This window comes from Culex quinquefasciatus, chromosome 3 (assembly GCF_015732765.1).
Source record: "Culex quinquefasciatus strain JHB chromosome 3, VPISU_Cqui_1.0_pri_paternal, whole genome shotgun sequence".
Taxonomy (NCBI): Eukaryota; Metazoa; Arthropoda; class Insecta; order Diptera; family Culicidae; genus Culex; species Culex quinquefasciatus.
In genome coordinates, this window is record NC_051863.1 from 33393448 (window position 1) to 33415255 (window position 21808).

Sequence of the window (21808 nt, forward strand, 5' to 3'; positions counted from 1 at the left end):
CTAAAAAAGTAGTAATCCAGCTGCGTGTAAAAGGCCTAGGTGTAAAATATATATTGCATTACACAGCAAAAAATCCGATGGTAATATCGCATGCAAAAGCATGCACATCTCCTTCGTCAAAATAAACACTTAATATTACACGCTGCATGTACAATTTTTGCAAACACAAAAAAAAAGTTGCAACCGACGGGATTCAAACCCAGCACCAACAGTAAGGACTGGCGCCTTAGCCCACTCGGCCATAAGACCGATGAAGAATGGAAAGGATAAACACATATATCCTCTTGACATTTCGGTCAAGTTGGTTTCCCATACTGATGGGCTACATATTTCAAAGTGTAAAATCACATAAAATTGCATAAAATAATGCAATATTTATTTTACACCCAGGCCTTTTACACGCAGCTGGATTACTACTTTTTTAGCTGTGTAGTCGAGCGGGCTAAGGCGCCAGTACTCCCTGTATGTGCTGATTTTTTTTGTTGAATAACTATCTCAGGATTTAAACCGAATTTTGGGGATCTGTGAAGGTCAAAAGCTGAGGCTTTGCGAGCTGCACAAAATGACGTTCCTAACTCAATTTGTTAAAAATGCACGTGAGACAAGATACCACGAACACGGCGATTTGATGACCGTAGTCTTTGACACCCGACCCCCGGCACCGAAGATAATCGTTAATAATTCGAACAAATCGTTCACTGATCCTCGTTCCAAACTTTCTTCCTAATGGCAAGCAACAGCCCTTCGGCAATGGTCCCACCCAGTTTAGTCTCAACAATCCCTCTGCTCAGCTGCCAACACGGATCCCGCGGTGCAAATTCTACAAATCGGTTGCAAACTCTGCCTACAACTGTGGTGAGCGCTGCCATCTCTTGTTAATAAATCATGTTTTTACCCACAAAAAAAGAAAAAGAAAAAAAGAAATAACATCCACCCATGACATTGATGGGCCAACAAAGCAGAAATTGGACACGCCTCGTGAATGTGTCATGTTTGCGGTTCTTTAGTGCGCGGTTCGCCGATATGGACAGCAAGATCAGATCTCCCCAGCGATCATCATCCCGGAAGAGAGGTGTTTTTTCGGGGGAAGAAAACGGCTTCTGAGGAAGCCGCGCGGCGTTGAAAGCATTTGACGTTTACGACTTCAGCAGAGGTCTGTGAGGTTTTGGTCGTTAAACTGTGGTCAGCTTTCTTCGCTGCATTGCTGGTTTGAGTTATGGAGGCGGGTTCTTGAATGAAATTCTGTTTTTTCTGATTCTTTGGTCGTAATTTTTGGGGCACGTGGCGCGGTGTTTCTTAAGCTTGACCAGAACTTTATGATTTAGTACGTGCCAAGATCTCCGGACGACTGACTCTGTTTTTATTAAACTTGCATTACCGGGGTCGTAAAATGCATTCCAAGTTTTTATTGTTGTTGACCCCACAAGTTATGTGACGGAAGGCGGCTTAGCATAGGCTTTTTTTTATACTTTTGGTTATGCTAAGCGATAATTGGACAGAGAGTGCTTTCGCTGCTGGTATGTAAATCGCGTATTTTACAGCTGTGCACTGTTGAGCTATGAATTATATAAGATATGTTTAAGGGATACTCAAACCACAGCGATGGTGTCAAAACCCGTCCCACACATACACAATCACACAAAAAAATACAAGCACACAAGCAAAATCACAAACACGCACACAAACCCAAAAAAAAATAAAACAAACCCACAAAAAATCACACAAAGTCACACAACACACTCAGACAAAATCATGCACACACACAAAATCACACAAACACAAACCTTAAATCACACAAATACACACACACACACACACACACACACACACACACACACACACACACACACTGTAAAAACAACACACAAATAAAATCACACACAGAAAAACACACAATCATACCACCACACGGAAAAAAGTTTGCGAGAAATCATGAATTCATGAATTCGTGAATAATTTTGTTCATGATTTCGTGGTACCTTTCATGATTTCATGAATTTTATTCATGGCTGAATATTTTAACGAATATTTATGAATTTTCCTTCATGAAATCATGCGCATCACTATTTATGATTTCATGAATTTTATGCATGAAATTATGAATTTTTATTCAAGAGGTATATTTTTTTGATCGAAATCATTATTCATAAAATCCTGAATATTTTTCACGACTGCATGCATCCATTTCATGAAATTATGTACAATATTCAAATATACGAGTGAAATCGGTCAATTTTCACAGTTCAAAAATTCGTAAGTGCATCTCCAGCAAATCAAATTTGCACACGACGTCAATCCCACCGCGGTGCCTGTCGCGGTAGCAAATTTGCTCTCAGTTCTTCAGAATTTCACTTTGCTACCCGCTATTCTGCTGGTTTGCTACCGTGGCAAATGAAATAATGCACGGAAAAAAATATTTTTTTTCAATTAAAAAATTTAAAAAAAGATAAAAAATAAATGGGTAAATTTTTTTTAAATAGTGGTTTATGCAACAAGTTGCAAAAAGATGATTTTTTCAGCACGAGTCGTACATTTATCCAACGAGGTTCGCCGAGTTGGATAAATACGAAGAGTGCTGAAAAAATCAAGTTTTGCAACGAGTTCCATACAACATTTTTTGCAATTCAAATTTTCATGTATTTTGTCAATAAATCGTTCAAATCAAAAAAATGTCGAAAAGTGTTACTTTTCGAAACAAGTGCTGAAAAGTTCAACTTTTCAGCACCCATTTGAGTGCTGAAAAGTAGAACATTTCAGCATTTATTTTGAAAAGTGTGGCTATTTGATTCTGTTATTTTTGGTACAGAAAAGTAGGCTATTTCGTCGTTCAAGAATGACAGGAAAAGTAAGTAATTTCACGACGGAATTGCTAAAAAAATAAAATAAAATTAAAATATTAAAGAAATTTTAAAAATTAAAAAAAAAGAAAACAATAACACAAATTTATAAAAATTTAAAAAGTATAAAAAATAATCTTTTAAATTAAAAAATAAAAAAATTCAAAAAAAAATCAAAAAAAAAACAAAAAATAAAAAAAATTTATAAAAGTTAAGAAAATAAAAAATGTTAGCTTAAAATACAATAAAAATTATTAAAAAAAATTTAAATAAAAAAAATAAAAAATAAAATAAAAAAATTAAATAAAAAATGAAAAAAATAAAAAAAATAAAAAAATTTATAAAAAATGAAAAAAATAAAAAAAATTAAAAAAAATTAAAAAAATTAATTAGGCCTTTGCAAATACTTTTTGAAGTTTATGTCCCTCGACTCTGACCAAAGTCGAGGGGGGGGGGAAATAAAAAAAGCATAAAAAGCGTCATCAGTGCATAATTGGCAAAGGGAGCTCGTGATCGTAAAAAAATATTCGGAGTGAAAAGTGTGTGCCTTTTGTTTCGCATTTTTGTCATGAATTGTGATATTGTTTTCGATAAAAACGATCCGAGTTCGTTAGGTTTATCGCGTAACAAAATTATTTGCGTTTAACACCTCATTTTATAAATAAATATTATTTGGTTTTATCTTTCCACAGCCGGTTGTCTAAGATTAAACCATTTCATTCAAAATTTAACAACAGTTAAACGGGAAATGTCTCATCCGCAGCAACCGATTGTTTGCCTTGAGAATAAAATATAATACCTTTCAACAAACACTATGATTTTGGGTCGCATCATCATCTTCTATGATGAATCCTGACCAAACACCCTATCCTACTAACCAATTTTCAGGTTCCTGGCGCTTGTGGGGTGTAAGCACAGAGTAAATCAGCTGCCCTAGTAGCAACCTGCGCTAACTAACATTCCCGTCCCTTAGAATCGAGATCTACAAACTGACATGGCGGGCGCCGTTGGTGGCCAATGACTGTTACCTATTCGCAACTGATCTTGTTCTGGAAATCATGGTGTTTTATCTTTTCAGCGCATTCATACATGCTGTTGATAAGGGAAATACCACTTGATAGTCGAAGCCTACGATCAGTAGTGCTGAAAGGATATAACGGTTCTGTTCAGCAACGGAGAAGGACAACCATGGGTGGTCTCTCATGCTCATGCTCATTATACACCAGTCCAGTTGTTTTGCCATCATTAGTTTCCAAAATATCTAAGTATTGACGAAAATTTTATTTTATGCGGTGCTGTACATTGGAATTTCATGAAAATGCAAAACATTTTAAAACAAGCCCAAACATACTAAATATGACTATCAATGCAGAAAAATGCATTTTAGATTCTTTTCAGTTGATTAGACTTCTATTGTCATGGAAATTTTGAAGTTTTTTGGAAAAATATTTGTTTTCTCCCCTGATTTTTCAGACCAATTTTGAAAAGGGGGGGGGGGGGCGACATAAACTTTGAAAAATATTTGCAACGGCCTTCCAAAATAAAAAATAAATAAAAAAATTAAAAGAAATTTAAAAATATATATTTTTTTCAAAATGAAAAAACTTAAAAAAACATTTTTTTTATTGAAAAATTTGAAACAAATAAAAAAAATAAAAAATTAAAAACAAAATAGAAGAAAAATAAAAAATAAAACTTTTCTAACGCATTTTTTGTTTTTGAATTTTCGTGTTTTTAAATTTAGGATTTTATGTTTTTTTTTGAATTTTTGATTTTTGAAATTTTAGAATTTTGGAATTTTTTGGATTTGAGAAGTTTTGTATTTTTGAATTCTGGATTTTTTTAAAATTTTGAATTTTTGAACATTTGAATCTTACCAAGAGCAGACATACAAAAATCTCCAAAACACGCATTCATTGTCGGGTATCAGAAAATGAGTACCCGACAGGTACCGACACATATTTTTCTTCAACAGATGAACTTGAGATCAAATTTGATACCTGCTTTTCTACGCGCGGTGGGAGACTCGTGGGCAAACTCGATAGCAAATTTGGTGGGAATTAAATCGGGTGGCAAATTGTTTAACTTTCGACATTTTCGAAAAATGAAATTCTTTGAAATTTTCAATAGGATTAAGAAGTTTAATAAACTTTTAGTAATTCTAGACATGAATAAATACCTAATTATTGATTTTGAAGGTAAACTAGAGCAAAATATGATAAAACCCATATTTGCCCCCCGCGGTGGGCTTGTTTCGGTGGCAAATTTGCTACCCTAGCGGTGGGGATGAGGGAGTTTTTTTTAGGTGGCAAATTTGATCTCGATATTCATAAGCCGGGTGCAAATTTGATTTGCACTCCAGCGCTGCAGATGCCCTAAAGCAAAAATCGCGATACTCATGTTTTCATGGTACAATTTGCATGATTTCCGGATCACTTTTTTCCGTACATACAATAATCATACACACACAACATCACATACACACAAACTCACAAAATCACACACACACAAGCTCACAAATCACACACACAGATTGAGAGAGAGAGAGTCACGTAGCGTAGGGTAACTCTCTGCCTCGTAAACGGTAGATCGGGATTCAAATCCCGGTCCGGAAAGTAGTGCATAACTCTTAACAACTTTTTTAATTTCTTTTCTTTGTCTTTGCAGGTACGTAACAAACAACACGGCTTGATTGCAAGAAGCTAATTCAATTTAACGTGAGTAGCTGAAACATTGGACATTAAATTAGTCCCCTACTACAAGCCCGTCCCAGCTCTTTCAGTGGTCAAGTAATCAACCACAACATAACATTTACAGCGAAATCACCGCCACATCTTCCAGATCGCCGGACAACCTCCGCTCCGCTTTCGTAACCCAACCAATAAAAACGCAATTATGCTCCTCGCTGGTGTGACCAGAGCGCGTTGTAACTCGTAAACGCAGGGATAATCCGCGCTGTTTACAGCGGTCTAATCGTGCTCGCGCTGCGGACACACTCACCAAAGACTGACTGAACTCGCTTACCTGTCCAATCTAATCAACATTGTCATCGCTCATCTCACGTGGCCCCTCCGGAATCCGAAAGGATTCAAACTGACACCGAGGTAGCGGTGGTGGGCCAGCTGATTGCTTCCGTATTGACGACTACCTTCAAGGGACTTTCTCCGTCGGTCCAATTCCAACGCGGTCGTGGTCGGGAAAGATGTCAATTTATCTATATTACCGAGACGGAACACTTGAGTCAGCCCGCAAAGACAGCAGAGCCGTTGTAGGTCCTGGTGAACGGACGGGGCCTCATCATTCCACGGATCATCATCATTTGGCGGGTTTTCTTCAAATCTTTCCACCACTCTGCTGACGGTGACGAGCCCAAGCAGTGGATTATCCAACGTCGACGCGAGTTGATGGCAAATTTAAATTGAAAAATAGTGAATAAATAGCATAATTATCTGATGTCTGATTTAATCTCGTCGATCGGTGATGGAGTTGAGTTGGAAAGGGAAATTTCGAGCACGATGTGCTTATTTTTGTTGCTTTGCAGATTTAGTAGAGTATTTTCAGCTCACTACTCATGAAGTTTCCAACTGCTAGAATGTTGCTTTAGTGTATTACTTCATCGCAGCGATCATCGTTCGAAGCTCAACGCAACAATGCAGTTTGGCGAGCTGTCAAGCCCGGCAGACTTAGAAAGTCCCATCCAGCGTCAACTCTCACCGCGCTCCAGATATTGATTAATATTCCGCCAACGATCGAGCGCTGTGCATCGACCCGACCCGCAGTGCACGTCAGCAGGCTTGTAAGCTGTCAACAGCCCCAACGACACGAGATGCAACAGCTGCGCTGCCCTTTGCCGTTAATGAGTCCGGAGATGTAGCCGATCATTGACTCCGCGTTGAGATTTGCTGCGGAGGAGTCTGTTGTCAGATATTGTCCGCTGAAGGGAATCAAGATCTCGGCGCGCGCCTTCGACAGGTCTACAAGATAATCCGCCGAGACGTTCGTTCCGCTCGTTACGAACTCTGGTCACGTGTGCGCGGCCCGCACTGCCCACCTGCCTCTCCAGGGACCTAATATCAACGTGTCAGAATATTGATTAGTTTAATTTAAATTACAGTGTGCTCGCGCAAGACGGGGATATTCCCTCCCGTGCGACCGTTTTCGATTACTTACCGAGAAGAGTAAGTCCATCTCGGACTGAAAAAAAAAACAGGTTCAAGTGCCGGGGAGTGGTGCCGGCGATTACTGTTATTACCGGCAACGACTCCCCGTGGAATCAGTGGCAGTTACAGAGTGTGGCTTGTTTCCGTCATCGGGTTCGAGATGGGTGCGCGCACACTGGGATCTCAGTTATCTGGAGATCTTCAAAAGATATACCTTTAACCGAACTAGCGGTTTGTCCCACCGTGTCCCCCAAGAGTTCAAAACATCCTAATCTTTTTTTTTTACTTCTTCCTTCAACCCATTCCAATCTTCTAACAATCTCTCCACGGGAGTCATCATCTTGTTCCGCGCGCCAGCGTCGTTTCGTTAAGGTGTTGACTGATGATGAGGGGGCTTACGGCATCGATCTACAACAACAAAAAATGAGACCTCTCTCCTTAAGTATACGACGCGTGCACTTCCACCACCACCGCAGTCCGGCGATCCGTCCGTAGTCCCCACTTCAACCGAGAGTGAAAGATCTGGGAATTTATAGACAATTTTCACTATCGGTAGCATGCTTCGAATTATAATTATTGGCATTCCTTCCTCGAATCTCGCGGGGCTTTCACCTGCGACGGGACGCTACGACGTCTACAACCCGAGACCGCGCGGGGTAATCGATGGCAGTTGGAGATCACGCCACAAGATCATGGTACTTTGAACGGGCGATGATGTTTGGAAAGCACTGTTATTACCGCCGCCGCGCACCTGGATGCGCTAACGGTACTTTAGGAAGTGTGAGGGTCGCGTTGACGGCTGTGGGAACTCCACAGCCCGACCGGAAGAGGTAAACCTTGATGATCTGGAACTTTCCTAACCGCGTTGACGCCTCATTTCACGTAGACAATAGTTGCAAAGTTCTGCCACGTTGTGACAAAAGCACTTACAGGACCGTGACCGATTGTCAATAGTGTTGATAGTGACGGCGCTGGGTACACCCAAACGAGCGGCTTTTGACAAAAAATCTTGTCATGTAACTTGTACAGATTTATCTTCGTCAAGAGGCAGAAACTGCATAAAATACAACAATAATAAAAAATAATACAACAAATCAAAAATAGAAAACTAGGGAAAATTGCAAAAATATCAAAAAAATTAATAGCAAAAATTGCCAAAATTGCAAAAATTACAGAAATTATAAATATTGTAAAATTTCAAAATTGTAACAATTGAAAAAAAAAACTGCAAAAATTGCAAAAATAGCAAAAATATAAAAAAAGCAAAAATAGCAAAAATATAAAAAAAGCAAAAAATAGCAATAATAGCAAAAAGGAAAAATTGAAAAAAAAAAATTAAAAATTGCAAAAATTGCAAAAAATGTCAAAATTGCAGAAATTGCAAAAATTGCACAAATTGCAAAAAAAGCAAAAATAGCACAAATTGCGAAAATTGCAAAAAAATGCAAAAAATCCATAAATTGCAAAAAAAAAAGCAAAATTTGCATTTGTTGCAAAAAAAGCATAAATTGCAAAAAAAGCAAAAATTGCAAAAAAATGCAAAAATTGCATTTGTTGCAAAAATTGCAAAAAAACAAAAAAAATGCAAAAATTGCAAAATGGCACAAAAATTTCTAAAAATGCAAAAATTTTGAAAATTGCAAAAATAGCAAAAATAAAAGAATTTGCAAATATAGCGTAAATAGCAAAAAAGCATAATCAACAAAAATAGCAAAAAATGCATAGATAGCCAAAATAGAAAAAATAGCAAAAAAAGCAAAAATAGAAAAAAAATCCAAATTGCAAAAAAGCTAAAAAAAAGCAAATAAAAAAAATGCAAAAATAAGAAAAAATATCAGCAAAAAAAATAAATACCAAAAATAACAAAAGCAGCAAAAATAGCAAAAATAGCAAAAATAGCAAAATAAGCAAAAATGGCAAAAATAGCAAAAATTACAAAATTTGTAAAAAAAAGCAAGAAAATGCAAAAACATCAAAAATAGAAAAAATGCAAAAATAGCAAAAACAGCAAAAACAGCAAAAACAGCAAAAATAGCAAAAATAGCAAAAATAGCAAAAATAGCAAAAATAGCAAAAATAGCAAAAAAAGCAAAAATAGTAAAAATAGCAAAAATTGAAAAAATAGCTAAAACTGAAATAATTGCAAAATGCAAAAATTGCAAAAATTGCAAAAATTACAAAAGTAGCAAAAATAGCAAATAAATCAAAAATTGCAAAAATGCAAAAATTGTAAAGCTAGCAAAATAACAAGAATAGCAAAAATAGCAAAATAGCAAAAATAACAAAAATATAAAAATTGCAAGAATTGCAAAAAATGCAAAAATTGCAAAAAATGCAAAAATTGTAAAATTTGTAAAATTTGCAAAATTTGCAAAATTTGCAAAATTTGCAAAAAATTGTAAAAATTGCAAAAGTTGCAAAAATTGCAAAACTTGCAAAAATTAAAAAAATGCAAACATTGCAAAATTGCAAAAATTGAAAATTGCAAAACTTGCAAAAATTGCAAAAATGTAAAAATTACAAAAATGTAAAAATTACAGAAATTCAAAAAAATGCAAAAAAATTAAAAATTGCAAAAACTGCAAGAACTGCAAAAATTACAAAAACTGCAAGAACTGCAAAAAAAAAATGCAAAAACTGTAAAAATAGTAAAAATAAAAGAATTTGCAAAAATTTCAAATATAGCGTAAATAGCAAAAATAGCAAAAATAAAAAAATAGCAAAAAATACAAAAAATGCATAGATAGCAAAAATTAAAAAAAAATAGCAAAAATAGAAAAAATAACAAAAAAAAGCAAAAATAGCAAAAAATCATATTAGCAAAATAGCTAAAAAAAATAAAAAAAAGCAAAAATAAGCAAAAATATCAGCAAAAAAATAAATAGCAAAAATAACAAAAAAAGCAAAAATAGCAAAAATAGCATGATTTGCAAAAATAGCAAAATAAGCACAAATGGCAAAATAGCAAAAATAGCAAAATTAGAAAAAATAGCAAAAATAGAAAAAAAATCATAAATAGCAAAAACAGCAAAAATAGCAAAAATTGCAAAAATAGCAAAAATCGCAAAAAAAAAACAAAAATATCAACAATTGCAAAAATGCAAAAATAGCAAATTAGCAGAAATGGCAAAATAGCAAAAATAGCAAAATAAGCAAAACAAGTTAAATAGCAAAAAATGCAAAAAAATGCAAAATTACCAAAATAAGCAAAACTAACAAAAATAGAAAAAATAGCAAAAATAGAAAAAATACCAAAAAATAGCAAAAAAAAAAAACAAAAAAGCAAAATTGCAAAAAAATAGCAAAAAAGCAAAAATAGCAAAAAATTGCAAAAAAAAACAAAAAATTGCAAAAAAAAGCAAAATAAAAAAAAAAAACAAAAAATAGCAAAAATTGAAAAAATTGCAAAAATGGCAAAAATAGCAAAAACAGTAAAAAAAGCGAAAATCGCAACAAACATGCAAAAAAAGTAAATAGCAAAAATAACAAAAATAACAAAAAACAGCAAAAATAGAAAAATTTCAAAAATTGCAAAACTAGCTAAAATAGCAAAAAAATGCAAAAATAGCAAAATTAGCAAAAATAGCAACAATAGCAAAAATAGCAAAAATTGCAAAAAAAAGCAAAAATAGCAAAAGTAGCAAAAGTAGCAAAAAAATACCAAAAAAATAGTAAAAATAGCAAAAATAACAAAAGTGACAAAAATAACAAAAATAACAAAAATAACAAAAATAACAAAAATAGCAAAAATGCAAAAATAGCAAAAATTGCAAAAATTGCAAAAAATGCCCAAAAAAGCAAAAAAAAAACCTAAAAAAAAATGCAAAAATTGCAAAAATGGCAAAAAATGCATAATATGCAAAAATGCAAAAAATTGCCAGTGATTTTTTTCGATGAAAACTGTTTCATAGCTGTGTCAAGGGTAGTTTGATCTGGGTGCACACACCCTGCCTTCGGCTGCGCGCGATGTCGCGCGTATTAGTTCTGCGCGACGGAAATGATGTAAGAATGTAGTTGTTGTCGTCGTCGCCGATTCGTGACGCTTCGGGGAGGTCGCGCCGAAGAGTGCGAAAACAATGGCTCGCGGAATTCGAAATTAGTTGTCACGCTTCTTAGACGGGTTAAGCGAGCAGCGATTAGCATCGATGGAATTTTCGGACGAAGTTTCGCCTTTTCGAGAACTTGTTCCGGTTGAGCCGTTTTGGCATAAACAAATTAGATAAGATCGTAGTGGGGATCGAATTCGCATCTAGAACAGTTGAGCTTGCATAAATCAAAACGATTTTCAGGAATTCGAAGCTGGCCTAGACGGTATCCCATTACACAACGGTAAAAGGCATTCCTCCGCCAAGCTCATCAATCTCTTAACGAGATTCCAGCGGAGAGCAGCAGAGAGCAAAATAATTCCCCCTCCGAGTTAGCCGCGGGGTGGCTTAGCAAAAGACCTTTTTGTTCCACCAAAAGTGCCCTAATCGGCAATCGTAATCGTTTCGCCGTCGTCAATTTGTTTACTTTCTCACCTGCAGTCAGCCCAAAATCGATTTCAGCAGCGATTAGTGTCAAAAGCGCGGGGCGGGTTGCGGGTATCTTTCGTCGTTGATCAACGGCACGACTGACTCCCCCCGTAACCCTATTAACCGTGGCAGCGAGATAGAGAGAAGACTGACATGAGCGCTAGTCAAAGGTGTAATAATCTGCCCCTAATTTCGAGTAGGCAGCCGGGCAGTTATTCAATTTCACTTTCGAGAAACTATCATTCCGGCAGCATCACCGAATCGACATACTTTTGCGCGATTACGCTGAAGTAATCGATCGTAGGATGGAGAAGGGGTTGTAATTTAGCAGAAATAACTTATACGAGTAATTGAAATGATTTATGTTTGAATGTCGTACTGCAAACGTTCATGCGAGCGAGTAATTTAAAAATTTAAAGAGAGTTACCTAACTCAGCTATTAATTCTTTATGCGATATCTTGACAGTCTCCACATAATCGAAGATCTCACATATCTGGTTCCCCTTTTGCTAATCTCACATGATTGAGCACCGATTTGCACAAACTCGCTCAGGGGGTGTCTCCTTTACAAAACGGTAGCCCCCTCCCTCGATATGTTCACCGACTCCCACGAAGCGTTCGTAATTTTTCCGCTACTGCGCAAATCTATATATCTCATAAAAGTGCCTCCAATAAATCCAACCCACTCAGCCTCATCGGGGATCTCAGCCGGGATCACCCATAGAGATCACCCCACAGCAACAGCCACCTTTCCGCCTCCGAGAATCTCCAAGACCCATTGACTGGTTCCGTTGAGAAATGGTACCGTAATTCATTACCGCGGGACCTTCATTACTGCCACCAACCTGGTCATTTAACGACAGCAGGGGGCGGAAAAGCCGTTCATCGGCGCGGCATTTCTAGGGGCTCTGGGGGGGATCTTCCCGTCCGCGGAAAGGTTGACATGGAACTGCGACGGTTATCTCTGGGGGAGACAGAGTAGCAGTGGTTACATTTAATATCTACATTATGTTGGTGTTGTGGGATATTGGCGCAATCGGTTGAAATTTCATGCAATTTTGTTTGTTTGGATTTGACGTGGACTCTGGTTTCTCGAGAATTGCCGATTTTCCAGCACCGGAAGAAAATCGATATTTTACACCAAATTTTACCTCAATTTTCTATGCAAAATTGAATTTGCAATCGAAAAGTACTTTGCAGATTTTTTGATAAAGGGCTCCGTTTTCTAGATATAGCCACCGAAAGTTTGATTTTAAAGAAATATTTGCAGTTTTTCGATTTTAAAAATTGTGACCATGAGAAACCATTTCTAAAAACATTTTTTATGAAAAGTTCAGAAAATTTGCTATGAATTTGTCTATATTATTGAATGTTTGACTCTTTTAAAATGCTAGTCTTAATTCAAAAATTCCAAAACATTGTTTTCGAAAAGATCGGAAAATTTCAAGAATGTTTCATGTTCTAACATTGAAAATCGGACCATTAGTTACTGAGATATCGACATTATAAAATGATGGGTTTGTTGGGTGAGACTTGGAAAACTTAAATTTTCATATTGCCAAACATTGAATATTACGACCATTTAAAATGCTAGTCTTGATTTAAAAATTTTCAAAATATTTTTTTCGAAAAGATCGAAAAATTTCACGAATGTTTCGTGTATTAGCATTGAAAATCGGACCATTAGTTGCTGAGATATCGATATTAGAAAATGGTGGGTTGTTTTGGTAAGACTTAGAAAACTTAAATTTTCGTGTTTCTTTTTCTTAAAGCGGCCCTATCTCAGCAACCTGAGGTCCAATCTTCAATGTCTCTTAGACAATTTTATAGCAACTTTTCTGAACTTTTCAAATAAAATTGTTTGAGAAATGGTAACTCATGGTCACAATTTTTAAAAATCGAAAAACTGCAAATATTTCGCTAAAATCAAACTTTCGGTGGCTATATCTTGAAAACGGAGCTCTTTATCAAAAAATCTGTAGTGTACTTTTCGATTGCAAATTCAATTTTGCATTAAAAAATAACATCAAATTTGTTTTTGCATGAAACTTCGATTTTTCCAAAAATCACTGTTTTTTTCAAAAATTCATAACTCGGCGGCAGATTTTTTGACCATGTTTCTCTATGGCTTAAAAGTTGCGGATTTTTGTCCCCTAAAACATATCAAAAAATCCCGAAAATCAAATAATACCTATTTTGGGAAATTGAGTTTTTGTGCAAAAAATTATAATTAAAAAATCGTTAAAAAATCCGTGTACCTATTTTTTCTCAATACCTACAACTTTGCCAAAGACACCAAATTGATCAGAAAATTCAATCAAAAATTACAGCTGTTAAAATATTGACGTACCATTTTTGTATGGACAGCTGCCAAAATTGTATGGAGACTTGTATGGGTGAACCAATGACACAAAATAGCTTCTTTGGTCATAGGGAAGGCCCCCACCAAGTTTGAGCCAAATCAAAAAATACAAATAAAATCCATATCCGGTTTTGGTAGTGAATTGCTTAATAGTTGGAGCGTTTTCTACGATTTTGCAAACCAACGTTTTTGTATTTTTTTTTTATTTTGATGACTTTTGTTCATGCTTTCCTTTGTCAAAAGCATTTAGCATCATTAGTTTTTTCCATACAAGTCTCCATGTAGCCGCCAAGGCTTCTCATACAAAATGTGTATGTAATGTATGAAATTTTTTGTCGTGAGAAGGGAATTTCTGATTGATTTGGTGTCTTCAGCAAAGTTGCATGGTGTATGATTGGAAAATTTCGGAAAAAGTAGGTACACGGAAAAAAATATTAATGATAATATTACTAAAATTTGAATTTCCAAATATCTTTTATATATTTTAATTTTTTTTTATATTTTTTGAGGAAAAATACTTTTTTAATTCATAGTACATGAGGGTGCGAAATCTGGTTTAGGAGATATAACGTGATTTTTTATGGCTTTCATGATGCTGGCTGTCCTGTCCTGGTAGAATTGGATTTAATTCTTTCTCATCAATTTCTAAGCTACCTGGACTGGATACAGGTAAACCTCTTTTTACGCGGTGAGTTACATTTTACTTATTTGTCGATTTCTCTGGAATGACGCAACATTTTTGCAATGTTTTAAAAGCAATTTGTAGGTTTTGTTCAGATCAACAAAACGCTTTTTAAAAATGTAAAAATAGTGTATGGTTAGAGAGAAATCTACGAAACAAAAAGCGTAAAGCCACCGAGTAAAAAGAGGATTCTCTGTATTCATCACACATACATGACGAAATCCAGTCTGCAACCCGTTAAGATCACCATCTCCATGCGAATGTGAATGCGAATAACATGATTTTTTTATGCTCCAAGTAATATCATGGTGTAAAAATAATTTTTAAGCTTAACTTTTGAAGAGGGCTAAAAATCCATAATTTTTCTCATTTTATATTCTAGACCAAGCTATAAGTTTTTAAATATTTTTATTGAAGAGATAAGATTTTTTTAGCAAAAGTTTAACTTTTTGCCTTCCTCACCTCTATGAGGAAAGGCTTTAAAATCACTCGAAAAATGAACTTCTTTATTTGACCTCGTAGACCCACCTTCACGTATACCTATCGACTCAGAATCAAATTCTGAACTAATGTCTGTGCGTGTGTCTGGATGTGAGTCCGTGCACCGAAAAATATGCACTCGATTATCTCCGGACTGGCTGAACCGATTTGGACCGTTTTGGTCTCATTCGATCCGTCGTGGGGTCCCACAAGACCCTAGTTAATATTATGAAGTTTAGAAAAGTACTTCAAAAGTTATGCTAAAAAAACGATTTTAGCTAAACTTTGGAAGATTGTAAAAAGGGTGGTTTTTGTAAGAAAACCCGTCATGCTATACATTTTTAGAAAGGTATTGGAAAGACCTTTCCAACGCGTTAAAAGATTGAAGATCTGACAACCTCATCAAAAGTTATGAGCACTTAAGTGTTATTAATAGACTTTTTTGAAGCCGGATCTCAAATATTTTGATGAAAAAGTTGTCCCGATCTATCATGCGACCCATCATTGGATAGGTAATCAAAAGACCTTTCCAACAAGCCCAAAAGATTGAAGATCTGATAACCCTATCAAAAGTTATGAGTACTTTTGTGTTTTCGATACACTTTTTTGAGCTTGGATCTCAGATAATTTGATAAAAAATAAGTGTTATTTATACACATTTTTGAGGATGTGTAGTGTCTTTACTTTATGAATGTGAGGAAGGCACCAACAACCTAAAGGTGGATTAAGTAACGTTTTTACATTGAAAATCGCACCGTAGTTTCCGAGATATCGTCAGCTTAATTTTTAATTTGTTAAACTCAAAAAATCTAAAAAAACAAAAATATTTAATTAATACTTGATAATGGTATATTTTATTTAAACAAAAAACAATCTGAAAAAAAAAAACTTGAGACTTAAAAAGACGGCTTCTTAAAATTTGTCTTCTACAAATTTGCCATAAAATTTAGCAAGCAAACGTTATTTTTTTCTGTCTTTTAATTGCAATCGAACCGTCGTAGCTCAGGGGTTGGAAAATGGACTGGAACCTCGTCCAAAATAATGTTTTTTTTCTTCAATGGGACACCAGAGCACGACCCCGACGCGATAAGAGTTCATAAAACAACAGGCAAACAAGGTGCTGATTAGTCGGGGCCGTCTTTTCCCAGGGTACCACGTGATTCATAACTTTCTGCGTAGAGACCTCGGCCGCATTCCGGAAGCTTCAAGACGGTCCAGAATGCGCTAAATGTGTGGCGGTGGCAGCCGCAATTATGGTAATTATGCTAATGAAATATTACCTTTTAATTGAATCGGTTAACACGGGGTGGTTATCTTGCTGTTTCGAGAGAGAGAGTTGGATGAAGCAACTACACCGGTGCGGTGCGACGGCTGTAATTGTATGGTTTTTGGGAACGTCGCAAGATTAATGGAGTTGGGCAAATACCGCGAACTTGTGACCTACACCACCGTCCGTGGGAACAGGCAAGCTCGAGTGTCACTGCAGAGACACGGTCAAGTTTATTTGCGTTGCGATTCGCGCTGTGCAGATCTGTATCATAAGCTCCGGTAAGCTCCTGAAGAGTGGAAAACATTTGCACACTTGCACGTCTCCGCACGAGAAAACATCAAAACAAACCAGCAAACGAGTACCGTTCAAGTGTGTTTAGATCGCTGAAGTACTCGCGCGTCCAGACCTCACCAAGTCCCCCGAGAGAGCGGTGTGCAGTTTGCACCTTCAACGACTGCATCAATTGCACTTGCGCGTACGTCGCACACGCTTCTTTCTCACCTGCTACATGTTCCTGAAGGTACCTTCTCGACTCCGCGTAGATGCGATGACCATCGGGGCGCTCTCTCCCTATAGGAAACTCGCTAGCTTCTCCAGACCGTCGGAATCGGCGCGACTTTAGGTCAGCAAAAAAAAAGGCCCTACACAGTGTGTGAAGAGCCTGATTTGCATTGAATGGTACCATGACAAACGATTATGTCTAGGTTTGCGTTGTGGCGAACGCGCGACGACCCTACGGGATCTTCTGGTTGCATCTAAATTTGCTCCAACATATTGCGGAGCATGAATTTAGATGAGCACATCAGTTGTCGGTTTTATTGCCTACCGTCACGTCGGTGGATTTGCAAGTTGCGGTTGGAGACGGGGGGTGTCTCGTAAACATGCGTTCTTGGTTCTGCTCTAATTACGGCACCACGAGAAGAGGCTGGGGTTGTGGTGCCGCTGTGGAACATTCAAAGTTGTTTGTACACCTGAGCGAGGAAGGCCAAATCATATGACAAGAACGATAGCAACATGTCATGTCACAACAAAAACATAAATTTGTTTCAACCAATAGTTGAACTGAAGCTCTCTGGATGCTTTTAAATCTATTGATCACAGGAAATTGTTTGTGGCAAAAAGGGAGCTTCTACTAAATTTATCATATTTTTATAAAAAGTTTACCAAATTTAAGACATCACTAGAGTGATTTTGCTGGCCAAAGTTTCAAAAATACGTACAAAACCATAAAAAATATCGTTTTTTATGTCTTTTCTATATTAAAATCTGTATTTTTTTTATTAAAAAAAAGTCCGAAAATGATTCCATTTGACTGAAAATGAGAAAAAAAAATATTCTTAGCAATTACGTTTTGAAAGTCTCTACTTTTACTGCCATTTTTTGGCGACGAAATGGCCTACTTATCATTACCAGAAAAAAACAGTGCTTAAAAGTTTATTATAGCACTTTTTTGAGTGCTGAAAGTTGAACTTTATGTGAGTGTAACGAAAAGTCATTCTTTAAGACACTGCTCTGGATTTTTAAGTTGACAAAACACAAGGACGTTAAACAAAGCGGGTTACCAAACGTTTCTCAGAAACATCGATTCTAAAAGTGTAATTTGGGATTTATGATGAATGCAACTTATTGCTACTATTATGATTTGTTAACAACAGAAAAAAATCAAAAATCGGTGGTGAAAACAGAAACTTTCAAATTATTTAAAAAAAAGGTTTAATTTTAGTCAATGATTAGAATTGCGTTTGTTTTTTTTATGACTGTATTATGTATATTTTAAACCCAGTCATTATCTTTTGCCTATTGTTGTTTTCTATTTTTCCTGTTACATATTTTCACTTTTTGTCTGTTTCATTTAAATTATTTGCTTAAAACATGCAACTACATGAAATAACAAAATTCTAGTGCCTTATTTTGAAAAATGGAACAAAACCACAAAATCCTTAAGGCACTAAAATCGACCGATTCCCTTAAATTTTATTTTTTTATATTTGGCTAACATTTTGTCTTTCCTATGAACAATTACAGATATGTGGTCCCAAACAGTTCTTTTTATTTAAATTGGAAATAGAAAATGTATTATACAACGAAAAAGTTTAATACTGCTGTCTTTTATCCGGTTTTTAACAATATTTTTATGATGCTTTTGTATTTTTTCCTTCAAAAAAAAATATTTTTTTTTCTGAGGGCTCAAAATTGATCATAACTAGAGTGAGTTTTCAAAAAGCCGTAAGAGCCACCGTGACCTCCAACTCTGATATTCGTTTTTCTACAAATTGTATCAAAATTTCATTTATGTTTTGATTGGGGCATTTAGAAGACGTGTAGGTGACCAATCTTAAGCGATTTTGAAATTGGTTTTTCGTAAATAGGTCGAATACCGATGCAAAATAGGCTTTGTTTACCATTGGCTCTTAGGTCTTTTTGAAAAATAATCCGAGATAAGGTCTAAAAAGTTGCCCGAAAATTCAGGGGACAAAATGCTAGTTTATGCAACAAGTTGCGAAAAGAAGATTTTTTCAGCACGAGTCATACATTTATCCAACGAGGTTCACCGAGTTGGATAAATACGACGAGAGATGAAAAAATCAAATTTTGCAACGAGTTCCATACAACACTTTTTGCAATTCCGAAAAGCACCCTTTGAACAGAATTATAAGTCAAATGTCCATATATTTAGTCAGTGAATTGTTCTAATAAAAAAAAATGTTGTAAAGTATTACATTTCCAAACAAGTGCTGAAAAGTTCAACTTTTCAGCATCCGTTTCAGTGCTGAAAAGTAGAACTTTTCAGCCTTTGTTTTGAAAATGGTTACTATTCGATTCTGTTAATTTTGACAGTGAAAAGTAGGCTGTTTCATAGGGTGCCCAGAAAAAATGACCCCCTGCTCCACAAGCGAAAAACGGTTTTTTGGGTTATTTTAAGCATCTGTGTAAATTTTGAGCGACATTGGATGAGATTAACCCATTGATACCCGAGCCTAAAGTTGGTGTAAAAAATGTTTTTCATACAAAAATGACTTTTTTAAATCGCTAATAACTTTTCAGGATCGAGTTTTACAGCTTTGGTATGTTCTACAAAGTTGTAGAGCATTAAATTTTCATTAAGAATCTCACTTTTGGGAATATTCGGATGGAAGTAGCGCACCTTGCAGACCAAACCGTAACAAACTTGGATTTTCCATACATTTTTTCGATTTTTCCCATACAAACTTCACCTCCGAGTATCAATGGGTAAATGATGACCGATTTTGCTCATATTTGGTCCAGAGTCCTAGAATAGGTCAAGGAACAATATTCAGCTTGTGGAGCGAGGTTTTGAGAAAAAGTCCCATATTCTGGGCACCCTACTGTTTCATCGTTCGAGAATGACAGGATAAGTAAGTAGTGCAATCGCCTGAAATCATTTTAAAATGCATTCCCCTGTTTTAATAATCAATTCATTTTTTTTTTTTATCCAAACATGTCTAGATTTTTTTTTGTAAATTTTCAATTTACAGTACTGTAAAAAGTCAGTTTTTCTTAAAAAAAAATTCGCCCTACCTTAATTTTTTCCTAACTAATGGTTATAAAACAACAGAACTAGAGTAAAATGCATTTTAAAATAAAAATAAATAAACCTATCTGTAGTTTTTTTTTCAATTTTTTTTTTTACATTTTTGGACCCACCCTGATCATCCATGTCAGAGCTGAAAGACAACAACTTTGAAAAATATTTGCATTGGCTTTAGGGTGGTTCCAAAAATTGATATTGTCATAAAAATTACATAAAATCATTTTTCAAAAACTATGACAATTTTGAATCTTTTTTGATTCTAAAGTATGTAAATTTTTGAGTATATTTTGTAAATTTTGCTGAATTTCGATCAAAAATTTTTAAGTTTCATACGACTTATTCAAATGTCATGCTAATTTTTTCGGTTTTAAAACATTTTTTATTCAAAGCTCAGTAAAAACCATTTATTTGCGCCAAAGAGCCAAAGAGAACGAAATCGGTATAGGGTAATTCTCCGCCAACTCACACAGCAGTTGCCCCGACCCCTCTTCGATTTGCGTGAAACTTTGTCCTAAGGGGTAACTTTTGTCCCTGATCACGAATCCGAGGTCCGTTTTTTGATATCTCGTGATGGAGGGGCGGTATGACCCCTTCCATTTTTGAACATGTGAAAAAAGAGGTGTTTTTCAATAATTTGCAGCCTGAAACGGTGATGAGATAGAAATTTGGTGTCAAAGGGACTTTTGTGTAAAATTAGACGCCCGATTTGATGGCGTATTCAGAATTCCGAATAAACGTATTTTTCATCGAAAAAAACACTAAAAAAGTTTTAAAAATTCTCCCATTTTCCGTTACTCGACTGTAAAAAATTTTGGAACATGTCATTTTATGGGAAATTGAATGTTATTTTCAAATCTATATTGTCCCAGAAGGGTCATTTTTTCATTTAGAACAAAATTTTTCATTTTAAAATTTCGTGTTTTTTCTAACTTTGCAGGGTTATTTTTTAGAGTGTAACAATGTTCTACAAAGTTGTAGAGCAGACAATTACAAAAATTTTGATATGTAGACATAAGGGGTTTGCTTATAAACATCACGAGTTATCGCGATTTTACGAAAAAAAGTTTTGAAAAAGTTGGTCGTCATCGATCATGGCCATTCATGGTCACCCGCGACAGACACGGACGACGAAACAAAGAGAAACGCAAAAAGTAACTTTTTCAAAGCTTTTTTTCGTAAAATCGCGATTACTCGTGATGTTTATAAGCAAACCCCTTATGTCTACATATCAAAATTTTTGTAATTGTCTACTCTACAACTTTGTAGAACATTGTTACACTCTAAAAATAACCCTGCAAAGTTAGAAAAAACACGAAATTTTAAAATGAAAAATTTAGTTCTAAATGAAAAAATGACCCTTCTGGGACAATGTAGATTCGAAAAGTACATTAAATTTCCCATAAAATAACATGTTCCAAATTTTTTTACAGTCGAGTAACGGAAAATGGGAGAATTTTTAAAACTATTTTAGTGTTTTTTTCGACGAAAAATACGTTTATTTGGAATTCTGAGTACGCCATCAAATCGGGCGTCTAATTTTACTTAAAAGTCCTTTTGACACCAAATTTCTATCTCATCTCCGTTTCAGGCTGCAAATTGTTGAAAAACACCTCTTTTTTCGCATGTTCAAAAATGGAAGGGGTCGTACCGCCCCTCCGTCACGAGATATCAAAAAACGGACCTCGGTTTCGTGATCAGGGACAAAAGTTACCCCTTAGGACAAAGTTTCACGCAAATCGAAGAGGGGTCGGGGCAACTTTTCCCAATTTCGTGTGAGTTGGTAGAGAATTACCCTATAACAGTCATGATAAAAAAAATTGAACATACAAACCATGGGCATAATTTTACAAAAATATTTGAAACGACTTATAAATGCGTTTTTTTCTATAAAATTTCCTCTAAATTAAAATGCAGTTAAAGTCAAATGACAGCTTCCAACGTACAATAATT

The 21808-nt window shown here is 35.5% G+C and overlaps 1 protein-coding gene across 1 annotated transcript in view; it reads left to right on the forward strand.

Annotated features, from left to right (window-relative positions):
* LOC6050625 (microtubule-associated protein Jupiter) overlaps positions 1–21808 on the forward strand; it is a 243610-nt gene that overhangs the window by 97980 nt on the left and 123822 nt on the right. The gene's annotated exons all lie outside the window — the stretch shown is intronic.